Source organism: Xiphophorus couchianus, chromosome 4 (genome assembly GCF_001444195.1).
Source record: "Xiphophorus couchianus chromosome 4, X_couchianus-1.0, whole genome shotgun sequence".
Lineage (NCBI taxonomy): Eukaryota > Metazoa > Chordata > Actinopteri > Cyprinodontiformes > Poeciliidae > Xiphophorus > Xiphophorus couchianus.
In genome coordinates this window covers 8,568,216-8,595,850 of record NC_040231.1, presented here as the reverse complement: position 1 = coordinate 8,595,850, position 27,635 = coordinate 8,568,216, and positions in this window count along the sequence as shown.

Here is a 27,635-nt window from a genome sequence, read left to right as displayed (position 1 = left end):
CAGTGAATGATGTATGTCTGTGCTGACTTTCTACCTGAATAAAACAGTGGTGCAACCAACATAGCATAGTTGATTGTGGAAACGTCATGCTGGAGCTCAACCAACTTGGAGTATGTGTGGCTCAACTCTCCCTCCAGGCTGTGGAATCTTGATTTCCAATTTAAATTATTTTATCTAAACAAAGCTAATCCACAGTCCAGTTCATGCTTTTTTTCTTCCACTGAACTTTTTATTTCAGACATTTTGTAGCTTACCCTCCTTACTAATGTTTTAAATGATTGTGTAAATTATAACATAACAATTTGATAACATTCCTGTATTAAAATATATATTTATTGGTCTTTTTAAATATCTTAATTATCCTGAGATGTTGAATTTTAGCTTACCACAATCATTAAAATAACAGAAATGAAAAAATGAAATCTCTGTGTGTAATAATCCTCAATAATATATTCATATAAATGTTAATTTTTAAGTGAAATCCTGAATTAAAAATACCTTTCAATGATTTTGTTGACTTATTATACCCATAAGCTTGACTGGAGATAGAAGGTACCAAACTACTAAGCCTGGAGTCAGTGTTAAGGTCAACATGGCCGATCGAGGGTTGGTAATGAGATGAGAGGGCATTGAGGAAGAAGGAGAGGGATTATAATATAAAAACATAAGCTGCATAATCCACAGTGAGCATACACTAAACATATTAATCTCCATCTGATTAAAACAGACCCATCTCAAGTTGAGAAACATATGTCACTAAGGTTGAGAAAACACGGTCACAGTAACATCGAAGAAAACGATTGCTGTTGTTAGCCCAAACGCACCGCCCAGCTACAGGCTGGAGCTGGACTCCAACTGCTACTTCCAAGAAATCAGCGACCCAACAGCTGAACTTTGATTCCTCACAGCGGGATGACGTCTGTGTATTTGTGAGGTCAAAGATATGAAAGAAAAAAAATTGTTTTTAGTTGAAAATGAACCAGCCAAACATACAGTTCAGGGAAATGATTTTATTTTCAACGTCTTGCAAGCTGAGCAAACATATGGGAAAACCTGACAACATAAATAAATTACAGCTGGGATAGAGCACAAAATATTTAAGTATGATCCCAGAAAACGGGCAGATCTTTGCCTTCATTCTGAAATGAACTTTTTTTGTGTGTGCAGCAGGTTTTGTTTTTGCTAATCTATTCCATGTTTTAAATAAGTGACTTTTATTTTACGTTTTGATGATAGCTTTATTCAGTCCAATTATGATTAATTTGTATGTCATTCGACATTCAGGAATTCGTTTTGTGTCTGTCTAACTTCACTGGTACTGAGTCGCTTTCCCTTTTTCTGTTTTCTTTTCATTTTTAGTGCCTCTTTTGAACTTCGTTTATTTATTCTGCCTCTGTTGTCCCTGCATCTTGCATTTTTGTCCTCTTTAGAACAGGCATATCCGCCACAGTTTCAACACAACATCGTTCAAAACCTTACTAATTCTTGAGACTTCACAACCAGCCCGGATCACAGAGAACCTGGTAGCTCTCAGTTATTCTGAACAGGTAGAAAAAGGCATATGAACTGACTTTGTTTGTTTACCAAAAAGGGTCAAACTCACTATAACTCCAATAAAAAGATCTACAAACTGTTATCCTGTCATTTACAGTAAAATGATAAATTGTTCATATATAAATATATATATATATATATATATATTTGTATCCCTGGATTTACCTTTCACTAATGATTCAGTAAATATTTGCTTAATCCTTGTTTATTCCCTGAAAGCTATGTTTCCTTGAACCGACGAGTAGATGAATGGAGCTGAAAACAGAGATATCCGGGAATAGAATTTATTAGATAAGGGACAGCAAGTTTGTAAAAAAAAAAAAAAAAAAAAAAAAAGGTGGCTTGGACTGACAAGGGCAAAAGTAACTGCCTCACTCAAAACACTGTTTTCAAATGTGTGTATATATATATATATATATATATATATATATATATATAAAGCCTTAAAGGATCCATACATATATACAGCTCTGGAAAAACGAGGCCACTTAAAATGATCAGTTTATCTGATTTTACTTTTTCTAGTTATATGTTTGAATGAAATTAACATTGCTCTTTTTTTCTATGAACTACTGACATGTCTGAAATTTCAAGCAAAAATGTAGTATTTATGTGCAGAAAATGAGAAATGGTCAAAATAAATAATGATAAAATATTGCGTAATGTATTACTCATTATTTTCACTCTCCTTTAATTATTTATAGCATCAGTGTTGAAACCCTACAACACCCTGGCACTCTTTTGCTATCCTGTCCTATTTCTATACCCCCTTCCAACTCCTCATCTTTACATAAAAAGTTTAGGCTGCATATTAAAGGGAGCTAAAATATTCACACTGTCAAAGGTGGTCAAAGGCTTCTGCGTTCACACAGCAGCTGACAAAGAGGAGGCACCCAGCGCTTGGCCGAAAGAGCACTGTTGAAATAAATCAGCACATACAAAGACACAGAGAGATAATGGGGCTAGAGCTGGGTCTGGTCCAGAAACAGAAACACATCCACACACTCACACACAAACACACACAGCGGCTGGGTGGGAACAAAGTCTGCGCATGGATTAATATTTATTTTCGGGGCACACATTGTTCAGGACATACAGTATCAGAAGACCGAAAACATCATAACTCCCCCAGTGTGCAACCTTGCCATGTATCCCATGCCTGGATCAAACAAATAACAAAACAAAGGTTCACAGATGGTTTCACATGGGGGAGGAACCAACTATCTCCAAAACATCAGCTGTAGCTAGGTGCTAGTCAGTGTCTGTGGATTAAAAGTGTGTCAAATGTAAAGCATTCCAATATCTGGACAAGCTGAACGCTTTACTGTCTTACCGAGGTTTATGACCCGAACAGAATTGAATACCGCTGTTTAAATTAGAGACATGAGTGCCATTAATAACAAAGAGGTCGCTTCTGGCACTCGGCTAACTGTCAGAGTATGTTACAAGTTAAATATGTCTGGCTAAATTGTCATTGAGGACAGAAGGTGAGGAAAACTGAATTAAAATCTAGATTCTTCATAGCATGTTAATCCTTCACAGCAGCTTTCCAAGAATATGTGGCTAAGGTATTGACAGAATGGCAAATCTTCCATCATAACTGTGCTTATTCTGAAAATACACTGAGCCTTCAGCTTTATTTCAGTGGCAGGGCCCGGAGGCTCTCACGAAGTGGGACTCCACATTTATGCTGCTTTTTTATTTGCCCCTATATCAACACTGAGAGGAAACAGAGGCCTCCCTGAACTAATTTCGCTCATGAACACTCAGTCATTTGTTGAGCACCACACAGCAGGCCCCGCTGTCTGAGGCCCGAGGATTAGGGCTCAATATTTGTAAACCTCGGGCTGGCTTTAGCGCGGAAATGGGGAGAAGGAGAAAAATGGGAAGCCTTGGCAAACCAAAGTGTGAAAACCTATCAAATTGTCAGCCATGACAGAAACAGTTACACACACTGGCTTCTGGCTGACGCAGAAACAAAACACTGTTAAATCTGTGAAACACTATGGCCTTGTGGGACCGGTTTATAGATTTTGGGGTTTTCTTTGCAACAAAAAGCAAATATACAGTCTTAATAAATGTATTTACCAGTTATGATTTGGCAAAGCTTTCCCAGTCTCATTACCACATAAATTTAATGATCTAGTAAGTCTTCTGTCTGTTTGCAATATTGGTGGAATGATTTGCTTACCACTAAACCTCCTCATCCAAGCTGCTGATCTCCTCCCATAGTCTTTAACCTCTTCTTCCTTAAAATATACTCCCACAATGCACATTATCAGCTTCACAACAGGCTCATAAAGCACTAAAAATCCCAGGGCCTTATTTCCAGCTGTGCCACACAAACCAGACCCACTTAAGTCGTCTACTTTGACCTTTGTTTGAAAAGTCCCATTCAGCCTGAAGCCCCAGCAGTAAATTCATAGAGCTATGAAATTCATGTGGCAAGAAACCAATGAAGTATGTTTGGTGAAAGGCAAATAACTGAAAAAAAACACAAACAAAAAAAACAGCGGTTACCAAAACATGCTTGGTTTTTAATCTTTCTTTAAACTTTTTTTTCTTTTTTTCTTGCACCAGAGGAGATTATTGATTTGTTTGTGGCTGAATGTAGCTGTTCTCTAGAGGCAAGGCTGGAATGTGCGTACATGAGACAGATTCACATATTTAGTGAAGCTTTTAGAGCACTGAACTTTGCAGATTCCCCTGTTAACATATTCAAACGACTTTGTAACAATGTCATAAAGTTATAAGAGGTTAAATAAATGTCTGCAGCTGGGTTTGATTAACACAGAAGAAAGGTTTACATATTGAGACCTAGTCAGATGTACTTTGCACCTGAGAGGGTGACCTGAAGTATACATTTCAGGGTAAATGTAAAGCCAGTGAACCATACCACTGTCAATGAGGCGTCATGTCTGGCCGTGGGTATTAAACATCAGCAGAGCAGCCAGTAGCTCTATGGGAAACTCAGCATGGCGCTTAATTAGAGACGTCACGAGCAACAAGTGCTCAGAGCAAGAAATGAAAGCTGAGTGGCACCAACTTCAAATGCAGAGGCAAAGAAAGGCAAGTTTATTTCCATTTCTGCAGTTCAATGTGCTTTATATGATGAGAGCATAACAAACAAGCAAGCAACAAACATGACATTTTCTCAAATGTCAAACAAAGTCATCAAAAATGATCAGAAAATATTTCAACAAAGACTAGGCACTTCTTTGGAAGTTTGGATTTGATTCTGGTTATGTAGAGTAAATAACAACTAGAAGAGTGATCTAGAAGGCTGATACAACAACAACAAGTATTTAGTGTATTTTGGTGCTAAACTATTTAGTAATTTATAAACAGAAGTATTTTAAAGGCAGATCGTGAAGTGACTTGCAGTAATCAATGCATGGATGTGCTTCTCACACTCTTGCTGGAACCTTAGTCCTCTATCTTGGAAATGTTCTTCAGGTAATAAAAGGCTGACTTTGTAACTGTCTTTATGTGTTTCTGAATGTTCAGGTGTGAGTTCTTCACTACACCCAGGTTTCGGGTCTCATCCCTAAACCTGGTAGTTTCTGGAGTTTTTGGCTTTCAGATCCTCGTTTTTCAGGTAAAAACAATAAAATTACTTCCATTTAGTTTCTGTTGAGCTGAAGAAAAATATGGCACATTAATGTATTGATTATGCATCTGTTCAGCAATTATAAGGCTTTTTCACAAAACCAGTGAATACAAAAAGATTTACATATTTTCAAGTTAATATAAAATGTGAGGCTACAGCTGATTAAAAAAAAGAAGATCCATTTGGTAGCTGAAAGAGCCAGCTCCCTGAAAAGAACCGAACTTCTCATCAATGCGGTGGTGAGCACGAAAATCGGACTCAAAGACATCATCACAGTGGTTGGTCATTGTTGAAAAGCTATTTAACTGTTGAGACAGCTTTTTCAATAATCTTGCCAATGAATGGAAGGAGACTGGCCTGTAATTTTCCAATAGCATCTTATCCAGATTGTTCTTTCGTTGTTGGTGGTTTAATAACTCCTGTTTTTAATGCCTTGGAAAAATATCTGATAAAGAGATGAGTTTACAATTTGTCTAACAGCATTCAGCTAATGCAGGTCTAAGTTCTAGCCGGTTGTAGTGTCCTTTGGTTATTGAGTTTGAGTGGAAGTGGTGCCCTACTGTATGCCCTAATAAGGAAAATTACTCCCAAGACATTTGAGCACAAAAATTTGTGAAACTTGAACTCCAATAAATGATTGACAACTGTCAATGCTTTACTTTTCTACATTATATTTTGCTGTTGTACTGTACAAAGTACTGCACATCAGAGGTGTGACCAAGTCACTGTGTTGCAAGTCTCAAGTAAGTCTCAAGTCTCTGTCCTCAAGTCCGAGTCAAGTCTCAAGTAAAGACAGGCAAAAGTCGAGTCAAGTCTCAAGTCAGGAACCTTTAATTTCAAGTCATTTCGAGTCGTTTTTATTTTATTTTATTTTTTTATAATTTGCAATTATACATAAAATTCAAATAATAGACCATTTGTTCGTTTTAAGATATGTATTTATCTCAAATGATAGAACATGTGTAGCTGAACACAAAGTATAAAAAACATTTTTAAATTGGACCACTTTATTGCCCAGTTCTGTTAAACTTGATATTCAATAAAAAAAAACGAAAATGCTGACATTTCCACAGCACAATACAAAGAACCATAACAGCAGTTTTTTCCTCTTTTCTCTAACCTGTCAAAACAATATATTGTCAATATAATTTCCCAACGTAGATGTCTTCAAATACACCAACCATCCTTAGATGATACTAGACCCGGCTCATCATCATGATGGGACAGAGAGACTCTGTTCCCTGTGTTCAGGTCCAGAATCTGCTTTCTGTTCCGGAGACCCGCTCACTATCCACCGGCTTCCTGAGCTAACACGGTGCACATTATTTGTGGAGGCATTTGAAGGACCGGATTTATGGTAAATAATCACCAATTTAACCCGGAGTACACATGCTAACACGAAGTTAGCTAAAGTCAGCTATCTTACAGCAAAAGAAAAGTGCCACCTACCGATCTTTGTGAAGCTTCAAATGCCGAACAAAGTTGGACGTCGTGGCATCTCCATCCGATATTCTCTTCTTGCATGTTTTACAAGTTGCAGTTCGTTTTTTAGTCGAAAGTTCATAACCTACGTAGCCAAAAGAAATTACTCGCGGAAGCATATTGGAGCGGTTATTTCGTATTTCGTTCCCTGAGCTCTGTAGCTTTGCCGCGTTTTTTTAAACGTCCAAATCCTCTTAATTTGATTGGTTGTGCTGCAGCTACGTACACATACATACATAAGGAGAGAGGAAAACCGTAGTGACGGTCTGCGCATATTGATGCGGAATGAGGGACATTAATTAATGACGCAACTTTATAAATAATGTGTTTTAAATTTTAAGACTTTGAGTAAAAAATATCAAGTCTTTTCAAGTAAACAGCTTCAAGTCGAGTCAAGTCCCAAGTCAATGGCATGAAAGTCAAAGTCAAGTCCGAGTCTTTGAGCATTTTTTCAAGTCAAGTCTCAAGTTGTGATTTTAACGACTCGAGTCTGACTCGAGTCCAAGTCATGTGACTCGAGTCCCCACCTCTGCTGCACATTAATAAATGATAGGCTCAAAAGTCAATTCACACTTGCGTAGTTGAACCTTCTTTTGCCTCCTCACTACATCAATTTCATACCTATGAATGAACAGTGTTGCAGCTGTCTACGTCAACTTCCTGTCTTGCACTCTGTAAGAGATACAGAAAAAAACAATAACCAGATTTGAGCGACTCTACTCTCTGAATTATTCAATGCAAAGTTTTGTTTCTGACCGGTTGTAAACTGTGGCAATCGTATAAATTAAACTATATACAGTACAGACCAAAAGTTTGGACACACCTTTCTAATTCAATGGGTTTTCTTTATTTTCATGACTATTTATAAGACAAGAAATCCCACTTATTAACCTGACAGGGCAGGTTGACCTATGAAGTGAAAACCATTTCAGGTGACTACCTCTTGAAGCTCATCAAGAAAAAGCAGAGTGTGTGCAAAGCAGTAATCACAGCAAAAGGTTGCTACTTTGAAGAAACTAGAATATAAGGGGTATTTTCAGTTGTTTTACACTTTTTTGTTTAGTGCATATTTCCACATGTGTTATTCATAGTTTTGATGCCTTCAGTGTGAATCTACAATGTCAATAGTCATGAAAATAAAGGAAACTCATTGAATTAAAAGGTGCGTCCAAACTTTTGGTCTGTACTGTATATGTATAATATATATAAAGCATGGCATTGAGATTAATCATTCAACTGTCAGAATCAGAAAACAGGGTGAGCAACAGAAGTATTGAGATGAAGATGGCGTGGTTCTGATGTTATTAAACTTTACACCATCACACCAAAGGTTTTCAGTGATAAACACTCTCAGAACATTTATATGCAATTTTTTTATTTGTTGTGAGTACCGAAACATAAATAGAAAATTCACTTGTTTGACTTTACTAAACAGCAAATGTGAGAGAAAACGGATGCTTTAAAAACAAGTGCATCTTCTGAAGAAGGAGTAACTCTCAATGTCTTCTTGTAGGTGTTTGGTAAACAGCACCAACCCAGATTTGGCTTTAATAAGTTAATCATTAGCAGAAGAGTGGATACTCCTAGGTTCCCTTGGTATTGTAAGGTGAATGTCGGGAGCACGGGGGCGGGCAGCCGTAATGTTTAGTTGTATGTGAGTGGACACATGCATCAGAGGCAGGTGTGCAGCCATTGTTCTTTTTGATGTGATTATTTGCACCTCTCAGTGCAGGAAAACAGGTATCATCAAAAGGCAGTATACATTTACAATAGCTGGATTTAGGTTTTCTTCTCTTTCGTGCTCCATCCAGGTTCTGTAATTACAGCTCCTCTGTAATTAGGGGCAGAGCCTTCAGGACCACGGTGACTACTGTCTACTTTAAAAGGATTTGGCAAAGTACAAGATTTCAGATGGGGGGAGGGGGTGAAAGTAAGGGCTTCCAGTTTTGTTCCCATATTCCAATGCAACGTAAAATAATGTCGCTTTCTGTACTTTTAAGCCGAGGTCAGCAACCCATTTCAAAATGAATGAGGACAATTGTTATCTTCTTCAAGATGAACAGACGGTTGCACTGCGGCACAATCCTGATGCTTTGACGGCTGATCTTTATGGACAAAGCTATTATTAGAAGACCTGAGAGGACAGTGTGCAACTAAACAGAAAGTGGGATTAAGGAGAGATTTGCTGGTTTATATCTGAGCAAACTCAAACACAGAGTATGTGTCAATGATAAACAGGGTTAAATGTAATGACTACCTCATGTTGTTCCTCCCACTTGTCGAGCCCTGTCTGTCTGAGTGTCCTGTAAGCAGGCACTCATTACTTCGCAACCACGCTTGTGGGTATTAATTGTAGGTTTTAAACTCTATCACGAAATGCTTTACATTAACTTTTGAAATAACACATTTGGCTGAAACTGAAATAACCAAAGGGCTAAACCCAACAAAGAGAAAAGAAACTCAACACAAAGCACAAAAACACAATAACAACAAAAATATGGTCTCAGTGTAAAAAAGAAGGAATCATATACAAACGGAAACAGATCACGACATTGTCCAGTTCCAACCACAAGTCATTTATTTGGATTTTATGTGACTGACCAAAACATGTCTTTCAGGTCACAAATATGTGAAGTGAAAGACAAATAATATAGATGCTTTTTTTTACAAATGCAAAACTTTTCTGTCCCTTTTATGTTTTAGACTACATAATAAATATGTAAAAGTTCACCCAGGTGTAATTTCATACCTGTTGTATAAAGAGAATGAAGATCAATGAGCAAGAAGATAAAGTTGTGGAGAAATTTAAAGCACAGATTGCATGTAAGAAAATATCTCAAGTGGCAGAGGAGTGGAAAGGACAAAGTCATTGTTAAAAAAGTTATGGTAAGAGCTATTTACAGCCATGGACATGGTAAACACATGGGAAAAGATAATCTGGTCAGATGAGGCCAAAATGTATCTTTCTGGCCTCCATGTAAAATGTCATGTCTGGAAGAAATCTGACATTGACCATCACTCTGAACATGTTGTCCTGAGAGTGAAACATGAAGGTGACAGCATTATGTTGAGGGATTGCTTTGTTAAGCAGGGATGAGGAAACTGAACAGAACTGAAGGAAAGCAGAGCTGCAAAATACAGGGCAATGATGGAAGAAAGTCTGCAAGGAACCTGAGTCTAAAACATGGGTTCACCTTCCAGCTGGACATGGACTTTACTCATTTTTAATATTGAAGTCTAGTGCTATAGTACGAGTTTTAAAGAAACTGTATTTTTTATTTACTTTACTTGTAAGCCTAATTATAAAAAATGACATAATTTTGTTGTAATTAATCTATACAGTATATTATTTGAGTTTCATCTTTTGAATTGGATTTCTGAAAAACAATCTTTTTAATTATCAACCTGTGACTGTAATCTCAAATTTGACCTTAATAGTGCTCAGTTGCAGCATCGCTTCAGAAATGTTCATAGCACAAAAAGGAAACATATGCTTAAGTGAGAAGCAGTCACTCCTGACCTTTCTTGCCAGGAGGGTGCTCTGCAGCTAAGCTGAAGGGATTTGCACCAGCTCAACATTTACACCATATGGATGCTTTATTACAGCGTAATGATGTCTCTTTCTGCCCCCCTCACTTCTCTAACTAGAAATGATTTGGAAAAACCAAACACCCTAATGTGTAACCAGGTGATTAAGGCGGTTTAAGCAGGATTACCAAACTCTTCTGAGGAATGTAGGAAATATTTCTGCTTGTTCCATGAGATGAGCTGTCAAATGCAGAGCATATTAATGTAGCTCAGTGTAGAGATATTAAATAAAATTGTTAGTTTATAATGATGTTTGACTGAATCAGTAATTGAATTGCATAAAAGTCTGCAAATAAAGTTTGATTCATGACAACTAATTAACTTCTGAGGTCACTGTAAGCTTACACTGGGCACACACCTCCAATAAATAATAATAAAGAATATGTACTCAGTACATGTTGTGATTTTACTGAACAAAGTCTACCTCTGAAGTCATTATATAGGGGGAATGATGAAATAACATGGCAGTCCATTTCCCCTCTAATTTCTTCAGCTTTAGCAATAGCAATAATTGGATTTATATTGAAATGAGAGCCGCACTGCCTATTGATTTCTGCTACTGCATATTAGCAGTGAATAATCAATAAAGTGGATTCAATGCTTATTAAAGTGGAATAAGCTGAGACGGTCTTTTTTCATTTGTCAGTCAATGACTGTTAATCTCATAACTCCTCATGCTAATGCAATGCTCCAACTAGGAGCACATCACCATTGACACCGAGTCAGATTACAACAATGCCATTGATTATTATATAGTAATGTATTTGTTTGTGCAACAACATTCAAAGCTAACTGGCTTGGGGTTCTGTGTAGATCCTAACCAATCAATCAGGTAAGCCCTGAGCTCATTGCTAATTCCAAGCAGTAATCCTGGTGTTTAATGCTTGGTCTGTGGCACTTCAGTAACATTTTTGACTTTCAAATGTCACGATTAAGGTTACATTTATAAAAATATAAATGTCCCTATACAAAAGCTTTGTATAGGGCAAAAAACATTTCCACAAATAATGTCTTAATTCTCCTATAAAGAATGATGCAGAACATTTTTCATATGAATTATTTCTACTTCAGTTTTTAAAGGGCGTATTTTATATTTCAGAAAACTAGAACACCTGAAAGCCTTCAGAGTATAAAACAAATGAATCACAGTTAGTCTTTGGTTTTCAATGGAGAAATCTGACAAAGAAATACGAGCCTTTTGAGTCAGGCACACTAAATCAGAGAAGCTCTGTCATATATGAATGATGATGTTCCATCTATAATGAGACCAATGCAAAATCTCGCAGTAATCACAGGACAAATTATTTAAAAAAAACAAACATTTTAATGGGTATTGTCATGACCACTCATTAGTAACACAGAGAAAAATGGAGTGAGCACTTTTACTACACAGATATGTACAGAGAAAGAGGGTGAGTTCTCTACAAGTAAGCACTTGAAGGGAAAATAAAATGTGTTTGTTTATAAAAAAAAATAATAGATTTTTGTATTTAAGGGATGCAGCAACGAAAAGATGAGTGAACTGATCAAAAATAATTTATGCTGTTGCTTCTGTGCAAGTTCATAAGGCAAGAAACTGATTTCTTTTGCAGATAATTAGCTGTAGCAGCATTGTTTATACTCCATGTTTGAGTTAGTTGAAGGAGGGAATGTCAGAGTATTTCAACCTCTTTTGTAACCACCACATGTGCAGCATGTGGCTGAAGTTGCTGTGAGAAAATCAGATAGTTTTACAGACTTGGAGTGGTGGTACAACAGAATAATATGTAACTACTACACTAGTGTTGTGAAGAAAAACCCATCGCAATTAAAAGACAAACATCATGAGGAAAAAAAGTGTCCCTTACTCAACTATTGCATGGCTCTCTAACACAAAGTACTCTTGTGACACCATTATTAGGGAAGAAAAGAAAGGGTTAGGGTTCTCAGACTTTGGCACTGGGATTATTATGCTGGTCAGAACTGGAGCAGAAATTGCAACATCTTCCTGAATTCTGCCAGAGTTTTAGTGCTTGAATTTATTGCCTTTGCCACAACCAAGCATTCGCCACTACAGTGAATCACACATTGACTGGATTCACTACAAAAGCACTTTTAAGTCTCTTTATAGCTTGCCGGTTTGCCATGTCGTCAACTACATCTCGTTGCTTGTACTTGTGACAGTGCAATGACAATAAAGTTGAATTCTATTCTATTCTAGTGCACTTGAACTCCAAAGATGTAGAGTTTGCTCTTACTACTTTTTGTGTTATAAACATTTGCAAACATTTCTGCCAAGAAAATACTATAACTGTTGTGAGTTAAAAGCCTGAATAGATTTTGGAAAAATTATCGCTGTTTAGCATACAAGCGTGGTTGTTTGGGACATTGTGACAAAGGCAGAAGAATGAGCATGTTAATTTATTAATGACCTGCAACATTTTATATCTAGAAGCCAAGGCGACTGCTCTGTCAAGACCCAAATGAAATTAGATCTCTTCTTGAGCTGGAGAAACAAAAGCATCTCCCAAAACAAGTGAGGTCCCAGTCTGGCACAGTGAGGTCAGCCGGCTGGGGCCTATAGACAGCCCTAAGCTGAGCTGCAGCGCTGTGTGCAAATCAGCTGCTTTTCTCCCATTTCATTTCTCATGCACAGCATTTGTGCTCCTCTTTTCATGAATGTAGAACCCTATCTTTGGCCCTCCCCTTTGAATGGGCCTTCCCACTGACGAAGGTGACCTGCCACTGAGAAAAAGGAGGACCTGCCATGAACTGAGTGTCAGCCATTAAATATGATTTCGCCCCTGAATGGGACACAAACACATTCAACCACTGAAACTCATTAAGGCTGCATAATCTCTCTTTTCTTAAGCATAACAATGATTTCAGCTGGGAAATGCAATGGTTTTTGGGGAACTAAGCCATTGATTTGAGTTGCATTCAAAGTAATAAATCAAGTCTAACTTCACATCCTGGGCCCATTTGCCTAATTCAGCGCCTCTCACCGTACTGGTCAATTAGTTTAGAGCGAATATATTCAATACACACAACAATTCACTGACAAGGCATAATAAATCCTGTGGCTTGGAGAGTGTCCAAAATAACCGTTGCTGCTATTCTAACCCCTAACTATCTCCACAACGGTAAGAAAGCAGCAACAAAAAGTAACTAACACAGCAACTGTGGCTGCAGCTTGAGGTTGTAGATGCTGAAAACTACATTTGATGAATCATAAACTGACATTTATGTGGCTAACCTGTTTATGATAGTTTGATAGTTGATCCTGCTTAAGTTCAAATCGGTGGCAGAGAAAGGCAGAAGTGAGTAAGTGCCAACTTTAGTCTCAAGCTGGGCTGCCTGATTCCCTTCAAAGCCTCCAGCTCTTGTCTTCTTCATCTCAACTTGAGACACGTGAGGATAAAGAGCTACATTTTCTTTTATTATCATTTTTATATCTCCACGTCAAAGTTTCTAATTTCCACTGGCTTGGCTTCAAAGCTTCTAAAAAGAAGCTGTCCGGCCAGCCTGCTAAATTACAGCCATGTGGACCGGGAGAGGTGGGAGCAGCTGTTAGGAAGGCTCTCAGTAGTCCAAACCATTGTAATCTGCATTAACCACATTGCAAGAGAGTGCAAAAGGTCAAAGTCTTTAAGTGCCTGCAGGGATGGGCGCTTGTGGATTACATGGTATCGCTCCTAGATGTTGTCATAATAGCATGGTGCTACTAGTTCATTACCTGTTGTTCTTGTTCACCTAGAATGATTCATAATGTCTTTTTATTTAAAGCCTCTAATACTTTGGTCAGAACAGTGGAACAAATTACATCTTTTTAACAGAAAACCTTTCCATCAGCCTTGTTAAGTCTATGAGTATAACGCTGATGCTAATCTTTGGCAATGAATGAGATTTTCCACACCCAAAAGGATTAAGGTAGTAATATTTGTGCTAACTTTTGGTGGCAATTCTCAAAACCTGATTAGATATGTTGGGATACTTATATAACTGTATGCTGCATTTTGTTGTGCGTAAAAAGAACAAAAAGAACAAATAAAATATTTTATTTGTTCTTTTTGTGTTTTGCAGTGTTTTACATGGGAGCAAGCAAGATTTTTCAACTATGACTAAAAAACTCATCATTCATTGTCCAAACTGTGCAGGAACATTCAGGGACGGTAGAATATGAATCTGATTTAAAGTTTACATTTCTTTATTTTATTATGAAATTATGCTACAGAAGGTACAATTTCTAGTAGTTATTTTAATTGGTCATTTTAAACACACCTCTCTCTACTCATAGCAAATCATGTCCCAAATGGACCAATGCATTTGTAAATTCTAGGTAATGCTGACCAGATTAAGTGCATTTCCTGGAAGGTCTGCTGGAGCAGCTTAGGCAGAAGCTACACCCCCAAGACGATCTGCGCCTTTAAACAGAGAGATGAGCAGATGTAACACTCTTACTGCATTGCCTTTGTTGCAAAAGAAAAAAAAACAAGATGACAGCAGCTATTTCTCTCTTTTTCTGCACTTTTCAATATGTTTTTCTTGCGGACATCATTCGTCAAGCTGAAAGTGAGCGAAAATAATTTCAAAGAATTAATGAGCAAAAATCTCCCTTTGCGTTGGGATTATGAATTATTTATGGCTATATTTCAAAGTGATTGAAATTGTGAATTAATCCCATTAACCTCTCCGATAGCCAGAATAAAAGCATATGTCTTGACTAATGTTTGCTGGGCTTAGATTTAGTGCTTTTGAAAGAAGCCCAGCAGATGGATCGTTGTATGGTTCTTATATAGATCCTCACAGTCTCTGTCTAAGTCTGTGGAGGAATGACGGAGAGCTCAGTGGAGGCGTCTGTCTCCTGGCAAGACACCCCCGCAATGTCCTCTCCCCTTATACCACATAGCCTGTGATGAATGCATGCATGGACCTCCCCCCCCCACAGATACATCTGACATTATTAACACAATATAAAATGTGATGGAGCGCTCTGCCACACTGCCGAGGCCCCCCTGATCCGGGACACAGCTACGTCGTGATTTATCCCCACAGCCATGAAAAAGTAAGCGTGCCGTTAAAATGGCAGGTGTTTGCAGGCCACACGACTCACCAGGCACGATCAATAATGTCGCTCTTTTACATGCCTCATTTTGAGGCAGCAGCAGCATCATATGCCATTAGTGAGGCCGTGATCTATTGGGGAGCAAACCTCTGTCTGCACTGACACGGGCTAACAAGGTAACTGCATGTGCACACACATTCACTCTCTCAAAACACACATGCATACACACTTGTGTTTGTATTGCCTCTACCTGCACTCCCACATAATTTAAGTGAGCTAATGTAGGGGATAATGTACTGTAAATGGCAAGCGCTTTGATTGATATCTGCACTTAGAACAATTACTGGTGTAAAAACTTTGGGAAAGGACAAAAGTTTTGCTACTTATCGTGAGGTTACCTGCTCGTGTCCCGGGAAAGTGATTTGTTACTGTTTGTTGACCGTTTTCCTGAGGCTATAAAGTGTGACACGACCAACAAATAAGGACTAATGTTCTGGTTCCAAATGAAAACTTAGCACAACCTGCAAAAGAATGTGCTGTCCCTGCCATTCTGCAATTGCACAGATTATCAGCAAATTATCTGCTGTTGTCTTCAAACAGCAAATCTATTTCAGACCAGCACCTTATTTATTGTATAGATATATGTAGACTGAGAGGCATAAACCTGCAGCAAGGTTTTTCTATATTGGAATTTCTGCTTTAAATTCCGAAGTGCAATACAAGTTTTTAATTAGAATTTTCTCAGGAAAGGTATGTAGAACATTTTCAAAAATTAAAACTTTTGTTTATGCAATGTCTCATTTTACTCACAAAGTAAAATGAGATATAATAGGGACGCATCAGCACTCTTTGAAAGCAATCCAAATGATGTTGTCAAAAAGTAAAGGTGATCTATTTGAAGTCAATTTAGCAATTATCTTGCATTACATTTATTTAAAGTTTAATTCTTCTTTTTTTCGTTTGCATATGTATTAAATAAATTTATTTGTGTTTTCTAGCATTCCTTACATCTTCCACTTTGCTTTTCCCCTCAGTAAACTGCCATGAAAATGAACTATTAATCTTTTCCCCAAAGGAATTCCTCATGCCACGCAGGCCTGACAGCCACAGGACGATGGTTGTTATGCGGTCAACAAACAATTTTCCCGGGCTTCACTGCCTCTCAAAGGCACTTTTTCCTCCAGCCCTGATCATGTGAAAAATGTCATTGTCAAAAGGGTCCTCAGCTTTTCTTCTCACACAAAGATGTCAGACAGAGAGAGTTAGAATTTCCAAACGTGTTAATCCGCATGAGCGTAAGCTAAGCCCCTTCCTCCACACCGCTCTGCTGTTCATGTTGGTGAATTACAAATTTCCTGTGCTTGAGTAACATAAATTGCTTGAGCAACTTATGTTGCTTGTCAAGTGTCTGAGTTAAGATGCAATTTGAATACAGGAAATTTTTTTTTTTCTGTGTGTGTGTGACGCAATCCGGTCGCAGAATTCATGCAGTTCACTTACAGTTGTTTCTTCATCATGCATTGATTTCATAAAGCAAAAATGACACCTGTTGGGTAAAAGTGGACATCCTTAAATGTTGTGAAACGAGCGTCAGTTAAGCTTAGAGCTGGATCATGCAGAAATATTCACTTCAACTGTTTTGCAATAGTATTCAGCATGAATACACATAGAATTTTTGCACGTTGTGTCACGGTGCAACAAAATTTTAAAACATTAAAGGAATTTATGTGCTTAACCAACATAAAGTACATAATTGTGAAGTGAAAGGAAATTTCTAGAATTGAGATGGTTGTCAGTATTACAAAAAGTCTTACAAACAAAAATCTGAAAAGTTTCCCATGCCTATGTATCCACCCTTCTTTACTCTAATACCCACAAATAAAATTTTGGGCAGCTAAATTACCTGTCTGGTAAACAATTGTCCATCTGTGTGTAATTTAATAAAAACAGCTGTGACGTAATTGTGGTTTTATGAGTCAGCTAAAGACTTGAATTTGGGATGAAGCATCATCTTCTGGCAAGATGACCCTAAAGAAAGAGTCATAATAGAATGTTAAGATATATTATATTCATGTATTCAAATGATCTGAACAAAGTCCAGGTCTAAACCTAATTAAGAACCTGTGGCCAGACTTGAAAATTAATGTTTAACGATGCGTTCCAACCAGTTTGTCTGAAGTTGAGATGAAGAAAGCTTTCAGTCTCTAGATGTACAAAGTTCAGAGACATACATGTGGCTTCCATAAAGCAAACTGTAGCCAGATGAAGCATCAACTTTTAATTTTTAATTGTGCACCATTGCAGTGGCATTTAACTTAAAATCCAGATACAACACTTTGAAGTTTCTGAGTTTAGGGACGGTTTTCTAGCAAGGAAAATTAAGAAACAGTCTGAAATGCCAGGAAAAAAAGAAAAAAAAAAAAAAAGTCCAAGTATGTTTACTGACACACTTGGACAGTGTTCCCTGAGTCTGCATCATGCCCCCAATAAGAGCATCTCTCAGCAGGTCAGCAGAGGGGTTGATAGGTGGGTCACCTCATTATGACCACACACTCCCCGCCTCTTCCTGCCTTCCACCCCCATCTTGTCCCACCCTTTCTCCTCATCCAACCTCTCATCAGCGATCTTTCCTGTCATCACACACACGCACACGCATCCCTCCGTCACACAGCCGTCTGATTGATGAGGCCACTTTTGATAATGGCATCAGGAACTGGGGTGTCTGCCTTGTCATTAGATACTATCAGTGCTGTCTTATTACAGCTGGGGAAGACCCGAGGCAGGCAGACGGGTTCTTCTGTGCACAGATATGGCCATCTGATAATGAAGCTCTGCATCAGTGTGCTCTAATATACCTGGCTGAGTTAATCCATCCATCACAAATGCCAAAGTTCAGGGAGCTCCTTCACATCCTATAAACTTCCGACTGTCAAGGTAACACCTGCACTTGAGGAACCATTACAGAAATAAAACATAGTGTCATGGTGCCTGGATCGCAAAAATAATGTGTTTTGCAAAATTTACTGAACCTGATTGGATACAAAACAGGAAATTGCTCACAATCTCTATATTCAAAACTTTCTCCATATGGTTTTACAGATACTATGTGGGGTCATGTAACAGCTTGTCAAATGACAAAACTGAAGCAGAGAGACGTGTTTTATTTTTTTAGTATTCTCTAATAAACCTTTGAGATTTTCACAGAACAGCTCGGAGTAAGCTACCCACAGGTGGACTCTTCTAATTTGTGACTTCTTAGAAGAATTGACTGACTAATTATAAAACCTCTGCATTAAAACATGAACTATTTAACGGGCTTTCATGTTTTCTTTTTAATAACAGATTTTCTTTGAATATTCCTTAAAACCAGGAATCAGCTCTAAATACTAAGCAAGTTTAATACAGCACCTATTGCACCATGATTCAAAATAAGATTGTTGAAACAACTTTCGTTTGCCAAGACCGACTGACTGATAAATGTTACACACAACAAGATTTGACAATTGCCTAAGATTAAAGCAACCAAGGAAACACAAGTCTGAATCAGAGAACTTGAAATGTCACTTTGTGTTGAGAATCTCGCAATTCACTTTTGTTTTAAGAGTTAGTACAACAACTGACTAAAGACAAAACTCTTGTGAAATATATCCTACTTTAACTCTGGGAGGATTTTCCAAGTAAAAACAATTATTAGTAAAAAAAAAAAAAAAAGAAATGTCCATTCTTTACTTGGAAAAATACAGTTTGCATGCCAACTAAATTTAGTACCAGAACCCCCTTTAAATCCTTGAGGCCTCAAATGAACAATAGTAATTTGCATTATCTGGAAGGTTTCTTTTATTTTAGAACAAAGGTGAAGCAATGATCAAAAGACTGCAAAGGCGAAGGGGGCCCTGCGAGCCAGGATAAGAACAACACTCACAAAGGCCCGGGCTCACCGGTGAAAGAATAACTGCGGTTTGAATTATGGATACATCTGAATGGTGTCTCCTCTCCACAGATGGCTGCACACATGAGAATCCCAAGGCCTGTATAATTGTATTGCTAATAAGGAGCAAAGCCAATTAGGCATTTAAGTGTGCTGTAATCACTTGGAATGGAATAGGTGAAGAGACGACCCATGGAGGAGATGGAAAATCAGGCCGTCAGACAAATGAATGCCTCCACTAATTCCTCAGCACACTGACAAATATAATTAGACATAAACTGTGAGCACTGAAAAGTCCCCACTGGGAGTGAAAACCTTCATGGAGTTTTATAGTTCCTTTCCCCGTTCTTCTGCTTTGTGTTTTTCTAAGAAATCTGCATGAAAAGTAAAAGAAGACAGAAGGGCTTACAGTACTATAAGTGCTTTATCACAACCAGATAAGTATGCGTTCATATTCAGAATAATGATTTATCTTCTTTTGAATTGGATAAATTATGCACATTTTCCAAATCTTTCCAAATCTCATGCTTTCAAAGGACTAACAGAACAAACCAAAGCATAATGTACATAACAAAATTAAATGTTTGCAGCATTAGTTGTTCAGGGGGCTGGTGTACCCGTTTACCAACTGCACAGACGGGCCATAAAATTCTCTAGACAAGCTGTCTGTCACAACATTTGTTTGCCAGACTACATTCTTTTTCTGCCACAGAGAATGGCAGTAAAAAGGGTCAAATTCTCCGAGCCGCATTGCAATGCTCTCTCAAACTGCAATATGTCTGTAGTCAAATATGTTTAGGGGCAGGATTGTCAGCACAAAGCCGGATGCTGAGTGCTTTTTTTTTTTTTTTTTCCATGTTCTGGAACTTTTTAGAAATCAGCCGGCCGGGAGGACAAAAGGCCGGGACGTCTACGAGGACTATCAATACATTTAAACAGGGGCATGCATTTCTCATAAAGCAGCTCCAAAAGCGGTGCGAGCCAATGGGAGGAGAAAGAGGGGAGTTGGTAGGGGGGTGGGGGGGCTGCTGCTTGATCAACCCATAAAGGGAAACTCAGTTATGAACAAGAGAAAGAAAAAGAGGAAGAAAGAGGTGGGTGAAGGGGGAGAGGGAGAAAAAACTGAAAGAAAAGGTCATGAGTGGCAGTTGATTTGAGGAGTTTCTGCGACCCCACAAAAGGGCATGACATCATCAGGTATTGAAGTGAGAGCTGAGGAGAAGGGGTTCTTTAAAAAGCTGCCCGCTTACCAAGGCCGTAATTACATTTGTGCTAAACATGCCCAAGTGCTCCTGCGCTGAGGAAGGGGGGGGATCATTTTTAGAGGTGGAGGCTGAATTAATCAGCTCTGTTTGCAATGCAGAATAATAACAATAAAAAAAATCTTTCTCACCAAAAGCCAATTTTTCCCAACTTGTTCTTGTTCTTGTGTCATTAAAATGCAGTAGTTCTTTAAAATTTCTGACTTTTTTGGTCAATTGTGAGCATAAAACCATTATGTCACAAGTAGAAAAAGAAAATGGTTTACCCACTTTTGCACCACCTCTACAGACCCCTTCAACTTTGAGCTGGTCTACTGCACTGGGAGCTTATAAAGCACTTGCAATGCATGCTGGGTAGGCATGGCGTGAAGTGTACAAGGAAGGAATGCCATTAAATAAGTTATGCACATAATGAATCTGAGCAATGCTTGGGAAAACTTCAGCAACATTTATCCCTCTTTCAGTTTATCCTCCTCCTCAGTGAAAAGAGCAGTCCGAGTCGGGAATACAGTAAATCATTCTTTAGTTCTGCCGGCGCAGTTTTCACCCAAGGCCACTGCCCACAAAGTCTTCATCTATTTACAACCACGCTGTGAGTCCAACCTAGTGTCAGCTTCTTAAATAGGCTCCTAATATACAATGCTCCCCCTGTTAATTGTGTTACTTTTTTTCCACTACAGCGATGAACCTAAATAAAGTCGTCATGTAGCTCCATATTGCCAGAATCCTGAAATGTGTTTTAGCCGCCATCTAACATGCAGGGTAATATAAATCAAGCCTGCATAGTTGTGGTGACTGTGCTGTGATGTGAGGGTGACAAATTCATCAGTCTTATGATATCTGCAGGGCCTTGGGCTTTTCCCCCTGCTGCTGACATGCCAGAGTGCAACATGACGTGTCATCACTACCCTGACAGACCCACAGTGGCTGCGCTGCGGCACATTCAGTCAGCAAATTCAATTAGCTTTCCCACGACGATACCGCCCTTCTGTCAGAGTGGCACACTGTAATATAATAAAATTATAGACAAACACTTCCCTTAGGGATACGAGTGCCAAAAAACAGACAGCGACATGCTAATCCCAAGCTGACAGCTCACTCACTGCATAGTTTGATCCATCACCATAAGAGTGAATAAACTGAGAATTCTTCCGCTGACAGGAAGTAGAAGATCCATTTGATTACAAACATTTATGCCAGATCTTTTGGACTGCAGGCTAGTTTTGTACAGCAGGCCTGTTTTCACACGCTGCTTAGGAAGTTTAGTGTCTGGCAAAAGAACCAGACACTAAACATTTTTCACATTTTCTGATATAATCATAAAAATTATAACGATTTACCTGACTTTTATTTGACAGACCAAGAACAAATAAGTGTATAATTGTGAATTGGGAAGAAAGGCTTTTTTTTTTTTTTTTTTAACAATTAATGCTTTGAAAACTGTAGAACTAAAATTTCTCCATTTGTCTTAACAAAATAGCTCAAACTCAGTCAGACTGCATGGTGATTTTTTTTCTGAACACAATTTGCTAAGTAGTGTCATTAAATATTTTATTGGACTTTGACTATGGGCAATGTTAACACCAGAAATTTTAAAGAACTACTGCATTTTAATGACACAGCAAGATGCTGCCACAACCATGCATCACCGATAAGATGACGATCAGTGTTAGGTTTCTGCCACACAGCCAAAACTACATGGCTTGTGAAAGACAGTACTTAGTAGAACTGTTTTTCAACAATAGTTTTATTCTTGCCATTCTTCTATAAAGTCCAAAATTGTAGTGGGCATGACTATTCCCCACCTGAATTGTGGATTTCTGCAGCTCCCCAAGAGTTACTTCTATGATTAATGCTTTCCTTGAATATATTGATTCATAATCTAACTTTAAGATCCTCCACTTGTGAAATCTTTTTACTAATAAATTTAACTAGTTGTGCTGCATTTTATTTGAAACAATGTTGAGTTTTTCTTTCACTTCACACTTTATGTGCTTTTTTGTCTATTACATGAAATCAGATTAAGATGCACTGAAGTTAGTGGTTGTATTGTGGTAAAATGTGAAAAGGTTCAAGAGGTGTGAAAACTTCTGCAAGCCACTGCAAAGAAAAAGTAGAAAAAATGCAGAAAACTGAGGTAGCATTGCTTTTTCAGAGATTCTCTAAGACTTTGCTTTTTCAGCCAGTAATGATTCTCCATGCGATGAATTGGATCTCTCTAACCTCCAGCTCTGATCCATTTTCTCTTTGCCATGATCTATTTTATGGATGTTCCTCCATGATTGCTGCATGTTGCCATCAATGATTTCTTTTCTTTATTTCTCCGAGGACCAAGAACACCTGTCTGCTTTAATCACTAAGTCCTTCCCAGCAGGAATGCCATCACTGAATGGACACCAGGCCGTTATCTGACATTGATAGAAACAACATCATATGGATTTTGTATTTGACAGCAACAAAGAAGTGGCAAAAAAAAAAAAAATCAAGAAGAAAATCAGTCCTCATACAGCCTGCTGCCACATGAGTCATTAAAATAACAGGAAAACTGCTGGAGACTCAGCAGTGACTCATTACATAAACATGAAACATGAAAACATATTTTTTCACGAGTCACCCTTATTAAATGGAGGGTCAGACTGATATTAAAGGTGACACATGTATGATTTTCCTAGAAGTTGGGTTAGTCATCAGAACCATAAACCTGCATAATTTTCAGTAAATTTCCAACATGAATGCATTATTCTTAAGGGTATTCTTATAGTTTTCTTTGTTTGGACTTTTTTCTGTAACATTGTAGAATTTTATGAATCCCTGTCCCCAATGACATCATTTCAGGTTGATGTCATTGGGGACAGGGACATCATCATTTAACCTATTCATAGGTTAAATATTTAACATTTAACATACATCGTTACTGAATATGTTCCTGACAGGTTAAGATGTCTCTGTTTGCCCTGCTGGACATCAGCCTTGACAGCTATGAAATAATCTACCAGTAAGGCTAACAACAACACGGTTTTTGTGGATGATAAACTAATCAAATGTGGCTCAGTTTGACTGAAGACAAGCCAAAGTTTGCAGTACCCATCAGCGTGTTGCCAATGGAATTTTTCTCTGAACACAAATAATGACTAAAGTTTACACAGAGATGAACAGATGGTTTTATCAGGTTTTCATGGAAAACAATTTGTCCTTGAATGAACAAAGTTTGTACACATGGACTTTTATGAAAGATCCCATTTACAAATTCACATGAAACCTCCCCACCCACACACATCCCCTAAGTGAGAGATAAGCGTAGGAGATTAATCAATATCTAACTGAAAGAAAACACTAGCACACACATTCAGAGTAGCTTGTCTTCATTCCACTCGCTACACCTTTAGTGCTACTTCAAAACATAATAACAAGTCCTTCTAAATTTTACTAGTACATTTTTTTGATGACAATTTGTTATTACTATTGTATAGTTATAATGATAAACAGGGAGGCTAAAAGAATACTTCAAATTAATTGTGTCAAAGTTCATGTGGGGTAATGTCAGTGGGATATTATCTGCTTTGTATGATAAAACTGATGCCAGACCAAAGGAGAGAACAGGAACAATCAAGTCTAGCAGTTTATTTCTTATTTTAAAATGGCAAAAAAAAAAAAACTGTCATGCCATATGATATACATGGGGACCATTTTATTTGCTACTGTTCAATTTCTTACAGAATAATCCTTTATGTATCCCACAGTGGGGAAATTCCCTTGTTACAGCAGCACAGTAACAAAATATACCCCACTGAACATAAAAATACCTAAAAATAATATAAACAGCTGTTTATTAATAACAAACCAACAGATAAAGTAAAATTAAAATTAAATACAGACCTGAAAATCTGGGAGATTTTTAAATACACAATATGTACTTTTATACATGGTCTAAATTTGTAGACAAATAGAAAAGCATTCAATCACATAGCAGCAAGCTGATGTGTTTAAGCATATAGACAGGATGAAAACAACTTCATGAAGTTTATATTACTGTCAGAATGGGGACAAAGGGGATCTGTGTAACTTTGATTGTGGTGTATGGCTGTTTGTACAAAATAATTAGGTCTAAATATTTCAGAACCTTCAGAACCCTTTGTGGTACATAATGGTTCGAAGAAGAGATAATAACCAGCAACATTACGAAATGCCTTTTTGGTGACAGAAGACGTAGCTCAAACAACCAGGTGTTACAGTCAAGGCATTTGAAGGACAACTTCTTAAAAGGCAAACTTTGAAGTAGATGTACTTCAGCAGTAGAGAGCCACACCTGGATCCACTACCGCCAGCTGAACACAGGAAGCTGAGTCTAAAATTCACACAGGCTGTACAAAATTGGATAATTACAGATTGCAAAAATGCTGACTGGTCTGGTGAGCCTCAATTCTATCTGCAACATGCAAATGTTATGTCACAATTTGGTGTGAATAATAACAAACCATGACTATATCCTGCCTTGCATCAATGGCTCAGGGAGTTTTTGATGTAATTGTGTGGGAGACACTCTTTGGGCCCCTTGATATTGTTTGAACGTCAGATTTGACCTGTCCACCCCCTTCTGACCACAGTGAAACCATCTCTAGCCGGAAATTCCCACAATGTACCATGTAATAAAACTCAAATTATTACTGAGTGCTTTTTTGAACATGATAATGAGCGTCTTGTCCTCAAATGACTTCCACAGTCCCAAAATCTCAACCCAGCCGAGCATCTTTTGGGCTTGTTAGACCAAGAAACTCACGACATGGATGTGCAGATTGCAAAGTCTGCAGCAAAACTGGTGAGGAATATTACCAACCCCTTGTTGAATCAATGATCTGAAGAATAAGAAATCCTGAAAGCAAAAGAGGGTTTGTCATGATTTTTAGTGGATATTTGGGTGCTCATCCTGGTAGAATTGTTGAAGTTATTTAAATCAGTTGACTTCCTGGGCATTCTAAGCCCCTATAGAGCTGCTGCTGCAAAGATTTTTCATTTAAGTTTATTTATCCCTATGAAACACCAGCTTTAACCCTTTTTATCTTATAGTTGCTATGTCTCTTTGCCTACCTCCCAAAGTGGGTCAGTGGTGCAATAGCCATTAGTTCACTTTGATACTGTTCAGTTTATTGTGTAGTTTAAGGAAATAAATAAAACATTCAAATTATGATCTAAAAGGGGCTTTGATTGCCATGTGGAGATGTAGAGATGTTTCCCGGGTCTACTATGCCTCTTGTGTGCTGGAAATAACCACCAGCACACCTGTAACCCTGCAAGGACTAACTGGGTGTTGCAACTGGAGTCACTGACAATTAGTCAACCTGCAGTTTATGCCTTAAGTAATACCCAGATAAAGAAGATAAAAGCTTATTTACAGGACTTATGTGCTAGCAAACAAATACATAACTGTATGTCCTACATGACAGATCACTCAAACTGTGACAAGTTGTTAACAGTTATATTAACAACTGTAATTTTAGTCTTTCACACAAAACTCTCAGGATGGTTAGCTTAATCTGGTGTATTTATTGATGCATGAGAACCTGCATATGGTTCTATGGTAACCTAACCCCATGACGCATCAGATTAATCTCCATTTGCACTAAATTGCTAGTAATCAAACCAAATCAAATTGTAAGACCATTAAAGATTCGCTCATCTAAACAGCCCGTTTTGAGATTACAAGGTGGTTTGACTGCAAACACATAGAGGAAACAGAGCAGCTTCACAGTGGTTGCTGAGGAGCAGGGATAGAACCCCACAGAGTTCAAAGATGACAAGTTTCCCACAGAGAAACACAAAGAGACTCAATTCAAATTGTCTCTTTAGAAGAACATTCAGCCTGTTGTGAAATAAGATTGTGCTTCATTAGCTTTTAGAAAGATTTGCATATTTTACAGCTCGTCTAATTTACATTGTCCAGATATCTATGAGGTTTCCAATGGGATTATTCTCCAGCTGTGGGGTTGGTGTGCTGCAGCGTGTTTGTCTAGCAAACAGGCTCTAATGCTCACTGACCGGTCAGTTTGGAGACTGGTCACTTCTGGCTCTGAACCTGCTTATAGATTTTCTTTGCTGTGTGGCCTGACAGAGGTCACCAGGTCACACTGTAAGATGGCATTCTGGGAATGATTGTTCTCTGAAGGCCTTGGGTGTGGGATCTATCATCATTAATGTGGTGCTCTTCCCTTATTAAGTGACTATCCAAATATGATGGAGGAAAAAAATCACAGTCCTATTTTGGCTGCCTCTGGGTTTTTCATTTGACTTTACTATAACTGGGCCAAATAAGAAGATGCCAAAGCAGTAAAAACAATTCTAAGTTGACTTTAGATAGCCAAGATTTTAAAAGAAATATGTGATGAGTACGTTTATATTAGTGTTTGATTTGTTAGAGGTGGAATTCCATTGTCTGATGTATAAATATGTGATTTCTAAAACAATATACAAGGACCATCTGCCATATGACTTCCCTTTAGAAAGACCACCAGAGCAGTGTCCATAGGCTGTGTTCAGGTTACACAAAGACAGCTGGGAAGACTCACACTGATGAATATGGTCAAACACATGCATTCATGGAAATGTTTACTTAAAGATTGTGAACCAGGGTTAGATATTGCGACCGAAGGCTAACATGAGCGTCCTCCATCAACCCGGTCACTCGCTTCATCCAGTTCAGTGCTATTAAAGCTGTCCGCATGATATAGGTGAGAGAAGCCAGCTGTTACCGTCGGCGTGCAGCATTCTTCCCCCACATGCCCTCCAAAGCAAACGATTCCCCAATTTTATCATTGTCCCAGTTTAACCTTTGACCCTATATGGGAAACTGAATAATGAATTCCATATTTCCCAAACGGCAGGATTGGCTGTTAGTGACCATCAATCAAACTGAGCAAAGCTGAGAGGTTGCACGCCTGACCACTGCTTCACACATATAGTCCAGGTACTATTGTAGTCTGATTGCTTGCCAAAGGAATTTCTAAAAGATTGTTTTTCTGTCATGAATGTTTTCTGTAGATGGTAAAGATTAAGTCAGCAGAGAACCAAGTGAAGTATCAAACAGCCCATAAAAGATGGGATGGAAATCTAAAGGGGTATGAACGGTCTTACTTCCAAAACCATTCATACACTTTGGACTTTTTGACATTTTAT